The following is an 8,063-nucleotide window of genomic DNA, read 5'->3' on the forward strand; positions in this document are numbered from 1 at the left end:
TTCGGAGGCTTGGATGAAGATAAAGAAGGCCTGCCCACTTACATTGTAGGCAACACATAGCAGGGAAACCTAGCTGATACGTTGGTGGGCAGGATTCAGATAAAAAAGGTCTCAACCTCTGTAACTCCTTTAACTTTATTGGCTCAGAACCAATAAAGTTAAACTTGATAGACCTTATATTCCACTTCCAAAAAGTCAATAGCCCAAGTAGTGAAAGAGAAAGACCTACGTAAGGATTGTTGTGTGAAAAAAGACCCAATCATTTTAGCCAGCCTACAGCTCCTGAGAAGTCAACAGAGCGATGTGGCTGCTTAAAGAGCTAACGCAACCTTGGATCACATTACTAGAGCTCTCATATCTGGAATTACGGTTGATTCCAGATTTATCATTCTATGACAGCATTATCCAAAGTGCCTTTTGGAATATTTCATGTTAAGTGGATGGTCAAATATATTTAGGAATTGTATTATCGTGAGCTTCTCTTATGGAGATACACAGTATATATTAGCAAACTAAATATTCTGAGAAGTCCTGCAATAAAGAAATCTGTTTGTTTGAACTCAGGTCTTCCTAAATCATTTTACCAGGAAATGTTTTTTTGTTTTTTTGTTTTGCTTTGCTTTGCTTTTGTATAACATCCATTGACACTCAGCACATTTGGGGAAATGCCGATGTATCATAAGCTACCCTAGGCGTGAATATATCACTCTATCTTTGTGCTCTTCAGCAAATAGCACAGTGCAGGGCACAGGACAGGTCCTCAGCACGTGCTTGTTGAATGAATGAATATGAATGTACCAGAATACTTCAGTATTGTAAAGTCTCCACATCCCATCATGTAGAAGGAGCACAGGCAGCTGGAACATATCCAAAGGAGAGCCAACAGAATGGAGGGTTTGGAACGTTGATTATCTAAGAGAGGCTTTGCTTGGAAATGGAGAAGACGTTGGTCAGAACAAAGGCCTGGTTAGCCTGGGGTTCTTGGGGGTGGGATGGGCTTGACTGAGCCTGGCTGGAGTTTGGAAATGAGACATACTCTCCAGGAAACAAGAGGACATCACAAGCTACTAGCAAATTCCCAAGGCCAAGCATGGGTAGAAGAATACAGTTAGGAGTCCCAGGGTCTTGGAGCACCCTGCTGGGTGACAGACCCCTGAGAGACCACCTATTCCAGCGATTCCCTATCCTGTCTCCACACATTAACCTCTGCCTAGTTTTTCAAAATACCATTATCGGGACTTCTTCCTGGACCACATAGATCATAATCTCTGGTGCTATTGCCCTGGTAATGGCAGGGCTGGGACCAGGGCGAAGCGAGCCTGGCTCCTAGGGGAGCTAATGTAAGGAGACAGTCACTCTCAGGGCCCTGCCAGTGCAGGGTTGGCACCAGAGAGAGATGCACTTTACATTTTGCGTGGTAGGCGCCTTTCACTTCTCATCCCAGTTCCAGCTCTGGACACTGGCACTCTGTAAAGTTGCCCCCAGGTAATTCTTAGATGGGGCTAGTTTTTAAATCCACCAATGCATTAAAAGTCATTCCATTTGCTGGCTAGAAAACAAGGAATCCAAGGCCATGCAGGAAGTTCATGTCAAAGACAGGACCAGAAAGGACCAGTGGAGTCCGGTGGCAGGCAAGGGGCCAAGGAGAAGGCAGGCAGAAGAACTTGGCATCAACTGCTGGGGACTCACCTACAGGGACAGAGGTTTGGCTCTACTCCTAGGGAGGCCTTGTGAGGTAAGACAGGGCCCCAGTCCAAGGTAATGGATCCCAGGCAGGGAGACAAAATGGAAATCTGGGAGTTAGAGAATAAATACAGTCATAGGGGCTAGACTACATGACTTGGTCCTCATGACCAGATGTGGCCTAGTGATGGGGTTGGAAGTATTGGCCAGGGGTGCCTGCAATTCAGGGCCCTCAATGTTCCGTCCCATGGTCCCAGAGACTGTGCAGAGCTGAGCCAGCAGGACAGGGCTCCACAGCGTGGTAGGAAACATGAGCGGTTCTCCCTCTTGGGGAGGCTCAATGGCCATCTTCCAACATTCAAATGGAAATCATATAGAAAAAGAATCAGAGTTACTTGAAAGGGTTTCAAAAAACAGAACTCACAGCAAAAAGAGAAATGACTGGCAGAGTGTTCAGTAGTCCCATGGATATGTTTTTTCTTCAACAGTGTTTGGACAGAACAGACCCGGGGACTCCCTCTCTTCTAGCCTCCGAGCATCCTCCAATCTCCTCTTCACTTGCAAACTCCAGGATCATCTTCTCGGCTATCTCCTGCTTCTGGGATCAGCCCACACAGTTGTTGTGGTTAGCTCCTTCTTGCCAACCAATGAGGAGCTCCAAGATTCATTAGAATTATTCCACTGATGTGGAGGCAGCCACCAACCTCCTGGTCAATTTGCATTGGTGAGCCTCCTCCACCCACTCTCGCTAGGCCACTTCTCGCTAGGTTTCCATCATGATGATGGGGCTCTGGAAGCTGTGGGCCCCTTCTATGAATTGGCCAAGGAGAAGTGCAGGGCTCTGAGCATCTCTTGAAGATACAAAACGAGTGTGGCAGTGCTCTATTCCAGGACATCCATAAGTCACCTTAAGATGAGTGGGGTAAAACCCTGGATGCCATGGGAGCCGCCATGGCCTTGGAGAAGAAGCTGAACCAGGCTCTTTTAGATCTTCATGCCCTGGGTTCTGCCCACACAGACCTCCATATTTTGACTTCCTGGAAAGCTACTTCCTCAATGAGGAAGTGAAACTCATCAAGAAGGTGGACAACCACCTGACCAACTTTGATAGGCTGGCTGGCCCGCAGGCCAGGCTGGGCAAATTCCTCTTCCGAAGGCTCACCCTCAAGCATGACTAGGAGCCTACTGAGCCCAACAACTTCTGAAGGATCCCCCTCAAAGTGTCAGGGCTTCTGCTTGAGCCTCTCCCTCCAGCCTCTAGGCAGCTTTTTAACCACCTTGGAGCTTCTTCTCAAGCCTTGGACCAAGTGGAAACAAAACTTTTTGCAGTAAAAAGAGAAAGAGAGAGAGGACAACTTTGCCCCAACATTAGGTGTTTCTACTAGCTGGCAATTTCCAAAACTGGAATAAGGCAATGCTTGTAACCTGTCCAGATGTGTAAGGAGGTTTGAAGACAGTCTCCACTGGAGAAGTGACCACTTTCTATTATATAAAATTTTTTTGTGACCAGGTTCCATACTGCTGCCCAGGTTGAGTGCAGTGGCACCATCATGGCTCACTGCAGCCTCGACCTCCCAGGCTCAAGTGATCCTCCTACCTCAGCCTTCCAAGTAGCTGGGACCACAGATGAGTGCCACCATGGCTGGCTAATTTTTATCTTTGTAGAGACAGGGTCTTGTTATATTGCCCAGGCTAGTCTCGAACTCCTGGACTTAAGGGATCCTCCTGTGTTGGCTACCCAAAATGCTGGGATTTATAGGTGTGAGTCACTGCACCCAGCCTCCACTTCGTATTAAACGACTGCTGTTGTCTTTCAACTCAAAGATCCTGAATTCCTTGTCTTTTTTGTTTTCTTACCTCAAGGAGCTCTGCTCTGGTTCTCCAAAATGCTCTATCCGGGTATTCAAGATGGTAAGGAAGACCACAGGGGCATTTGCATATAATTAGATTATGAAAGACTGAGGTTTGAATAAACTGTGCAGACTATTTACAGACAATTTTCAGGTCAAAATTACATCACGGCTCCCCTTACAGTCATCATCCTTTGATTTCTCTCTTCTGTTTCTCCTCCTGCACCTATTTACATTGACCCAGATCAAATCTAATCAAATCAGCTAGCATTTGTGGAGGGCTTACTGTGAGCCAGGCACTGCGCTAGATGCAGATGCTTGCCTCGGAAGCCCATGCAGAGAAGGTTGGGCTCAAAGAGTCAGGGTTGGGGAACATAAGGAACACCAGGGCCTGGGATGAATTCTCCAAGGCCACAAATGCTCACTCCCCATTCAAGCAGGCCCAGTGTAGAGAATAAAGATATCAAATTCCCTGGATGCACTCCCTACAACTGTCGCTTCAATGCTCACATCAAAAGCCAAGACTGGGCAGGATCCTGGGAATTCCAGGATGTGTGCACATGGCTTCCACGACAGTACAAAAGGGAAAGTTCTCAGGCCAAGGAAGACAGCTGTTGGTTCCTGTGTAGACAGGGTGGGTCATGCTGAGCCGGGAGGAGAGACACAGATAAGCCCTGCCTGCCTCAGGGCCCTTGTCCGTGCTGTTCCTTTGACACTGAAGGGCTCTTCATGTCCCCCCTGCCTCCTCATCCCAGCCCCCCAGAGTCCCTTCTTCTTGCGTTTAAAGGACAGCTTAAAACTCCCTTCCTTCAGAAAGCATTCCCAGATCCACCAGAGGAAGTTGGGCACCTTTCCATAGCATCTTCAGGCTTTCCTGTGTAACATTTTTCATAACCATAACCAATAACCGTTTGTGCAATTGCTTTCTCTCTAGACTACAAGTTCCTTAGGATCAGGGAACTTGAATGAATAAATGAATGAATGCCATAAGTCATAAAAAGAAGAAAAAGGTAACTGGAAGCAGGAGAAGCAGAAACTAAGGCACCAAAGATAGAGGTTTGGCTGGAGCAAACAGAAAACCAGACGGGCAAAGCCAAGGGTCAGGTACAGACCAGGTACAGAAGCAGCAAGGTCAAGACTGTGAAGACAAGGCTTGCAAATGCGGGATTTCAACAGCGTCCCCTTGAGGTGAGGTGTGGGGCTCCTTTCCTGGGCATGGGGCAAGCTTTAGAGAGGAGGACTCCCACTTGAGCTCCCCTGGTTTCCAGCACAAACAAGATAACCTTCCTATGGCAGAATGAACCACCCAATATAAATGAGGCTGTACACGGGTTTATGGGACATCTGTCCTCAGACCACAGGGACCTGAGATCCCTACTTAGCAAGGTTGCCATATCTCACTTACAGCTGCCCTGATCTTCTGTTGGGTTTGTTTTTTTTTTTTTGTTATTGTTTGTTTGTTGTTTTTTGTTTTTGTTTGTTTGTTTGTTTGTTTTAGCTTCGTTCCCCCTCCCTCACCCCCCAGGCTCCCCCCAACCCCCTGCCTGCAGCTATAGCTAAGGGAACTCCATTAGCTTCTATCTCCATTACCTGGTCATCTGATTATCGGATACCCTGGGTTGTCTTGATTATTCAGTTGAGACCTCTGGGGGAACTTAAAAGATGGAAGAAGGATGGTGTGTCCCAAGTTGAAGGCAGAGTCCTATCTTAGAACACAGCTGGGTGTGGTCTGATTAATTGCATTGTGCCAGGAAAGACAGCAGGTGTTCTGAGATCAGGAATTAGACATCTACTCAGGTGTGGCAAGCCCCACAGGGAGAGCATAGCCATCAATCCAGGGGCCACATGAGAGTTGGGACCAGATATTAGCTCTGGGGCTTCAGCAGGAAATATTAGGGGTCACCAGCTAGGTAGATGGGCAGAGATGCACACAAGAAATAAGTCAAATACAGGCAACACACAGAAGTCCCAGCAGGCAGGAAGACACCTTTGGGGATGTCTGTTTATAGGAAGCAAGCTAAAAGGACAAGATATAATCCCCGAGGAGACTGGAGGCCATGGCAGGACACTTGTCTGAGGAATGAATGTCCTCAGATTCTGATGATCTGAGTAGAAGGAAAATAACCAAGGAAGGACTTGGGGACAAAGGCATATGTCAGACGATTCACTTGTCAGAATGAGACACAAGATTAGGGAAAAGAAGCAAGCCGCTAGGGTGACAAGACCAAATCAACACAGTTGGACTGCAGCAGCTTAAATTCTTCCTGCCTGAAGTCAGAATTGATCCTAGAGCCTGGGGCAGAGCTGAGCCTGCAGATCTGGCAGCCAAGTAGATTCAGCTCAGGGAGAAGAGAGGCGCAAAGCCTGGGAACCAGGTAAAGCCTGACAGATGGAACACAAATGATGCCCAGTTCTGCTCCAGCTGTTTTTGATAGCTTGACTTCTTGCTCATAGGTTCAGGAAGGATGAAGAATGGGCTGACATGGCCTTGGAGAGCAGCTGCTTCTTGCGAGGAGTGGGGGAGAGGAGGTGTGTGGTTGCAGATTTGCAGAGCACTCTGAGTGTCTTGAGGGGGCATGGGTATCTTAATCAACTGAGAGGAGAACCTTAATTCAAATGAAGAAGAGGGGCTTCAGTCCTCCGTTCATAACAACAATATGGCCCCTCCAAGAAGACTGGGAAAGCATGTCCTGCTGTATGAAATCACTTTATATGTGGTTTTTTTTTTACTCTGTGTATTTGCTTAGTTTCTCTCTTCCTCATGAGAAAAAGAGCAAGGGCTTTTTCTATCTTGTTCACCTCTGTATCCTCAATGTTTGTAATAGTTGGAACCCAATAAGTATTGGCTGAGTAAATGAATGCATACATGCATGAAGGAATCAATGAAGTGACGCATGGTTCTGCAGTTATCATGCAGGCTACTTCTCAGGACTCATGAAAGAAAACCTTGTTCCACGTTGCCTGGGAGATGCCTGGACCCCAATCACCCTCATAGGTCCAGGAGTGCTGGTCTCTACAACAAACCCATCTACTGACTCTTTAACTGAGGGGAGTAAAGCCCAAACCAAGGTTAGGCTCCCATGTCCACGTGTCTTCAGACTGTGTCCTCCCTGGCAAGTTTGAGTTGGGACAGTCCATGTGTGTTTGTGAGAATCTGAAGCAGCTGAAGAGAAGCCCTGACCAACTGGGAAGGACTGGCAATTCATGGATATCCACGTCCAGGCGACGTGCAGGATGTGCTGGCATTCGGGATCCTGGGTGAGGAACCCAGGAACGATTCAAGAACAATCCACGCAGCTCTGGCAGGGGAAGTCACCACTTTAAGTGAAATGTTCCAAAAAAGCAAAAAGTAACAAGAGCAAAACAGAAAATCAGGGTTAGTGATGGAAATTCATTGATTTCTCTCATGGGTGTAAATTACAAATGGGTTGGAAAGACAGTAGGTAGTAGTAATGGAGGCTGTTATAGGGGAACACAGCTCTGGCAGAGCTTCACCTGTTGGCTGAGTACCTACTGTGGTCCAGCACTGTATCGGGTGCTAAAGATATTATCATGAACAAGGGAGACTCAGTGTTTGGAGAGTACAGACACTAAAAGGGCAAACACTAAGATAAGAACTTTAATAGTTCCGTGGACACACAAAGCAGGAGCACTTATCTCAACCTGACAGAGTGAAGCGAGGGCAAGGAAGGCTTCCTAGAAGAAATGGCATCCAGGTTGAGAGCTAAATAAGCAAAGAGGGAAGGGAGAGAATTCAAAAGCGGGGGAAGTAATAATGTGCCCCACAACCTGGAGCTAAAAGAAAGCATGGAGCATTTAGGAAACTACAGGGACTTCAGCCTGGTTGGGGTGTGAAAGAGAGAGTGGTGAGAAGTGAACGGTGAGTGGAGCCTTGATCACGAATAATCTCATAAATCAGCTCAAGAAATTTAGATTTCTCATTTTGTCAATGTTGGGATGGGAATGAGGGAAGGTGGGAAGCAGTAATTGAAGAGTTTTAAGAAGGGGAGTATGTTCTGGAATAATCTCTATTTCCTCATTGATTCCTTTTGTGTGTGTGTGTGTGTGTGTGTTTGCACGCGTGTGAGCGAGTCTTGTTCTGTTGCCTAGGCTGGAGTGCTGGAGTGCAGTGGTGCGATCTTGGCTCACTGCAATCTCCACCTCCCAGATTCAAGTGATTCTCCTGCCTCAGTCTCCCAAGTAGCTGGGATTACAGGTGCCCACCACAACTGGCTAATTTTTGTATTTTTATAGAGACAGGGTTTCACCATGTTGGCCAGGCTGGTCTTGAACTCCTGACCTAAGGTGATCCACCTGTCGTGGTCCTCCCAAGGTGCTGGGATTACAGGCGTGAGCCACCGCACCCAACCCCAACCCCATGGATTCTTCCCACAGGATCTTTCTGTTTCACCGAGATGTTCCTAAATCCTCCTCGGGACACTGTGTCCCACTGTCCACATTCCCTGGCACAGTGTCTGACACATAATGGATTCTCAGCGCACAGATGTTGCCCCTTGCATGAGGATCATG

At 47.3% G+C, this 8,063-nt stretch overlaps 1 pseudogene; it reads left to right on the forward strand.

The window, feature by feature from the left end:
* The first annotated feature begins 1,573 nt into the window (after positions 1-1,573).
* LOC104668915 lies at positions 1,574-2,861 on the forward strand (annotated as a pseudogene).
* The last annotated feature ends 5,202 nt before the right edge of the window (positions 2,862-8,063 follow it).

The sequence above is a fragment of the Rhinopithecus roxellana genome, chromosome 15, assembly GCF_007565055.1.
Source record: "Rhinopithecus roxellana isolate Shanxi Qingling chromosome 15, ASM756505v1, whole genome shotgun sequence".
NCBI lineage: Eukaryota > Metazoa > Chordata > Mammalia > Primates > Cercopithecidae > Rhinopithecus > Rhinopithecus roxellana.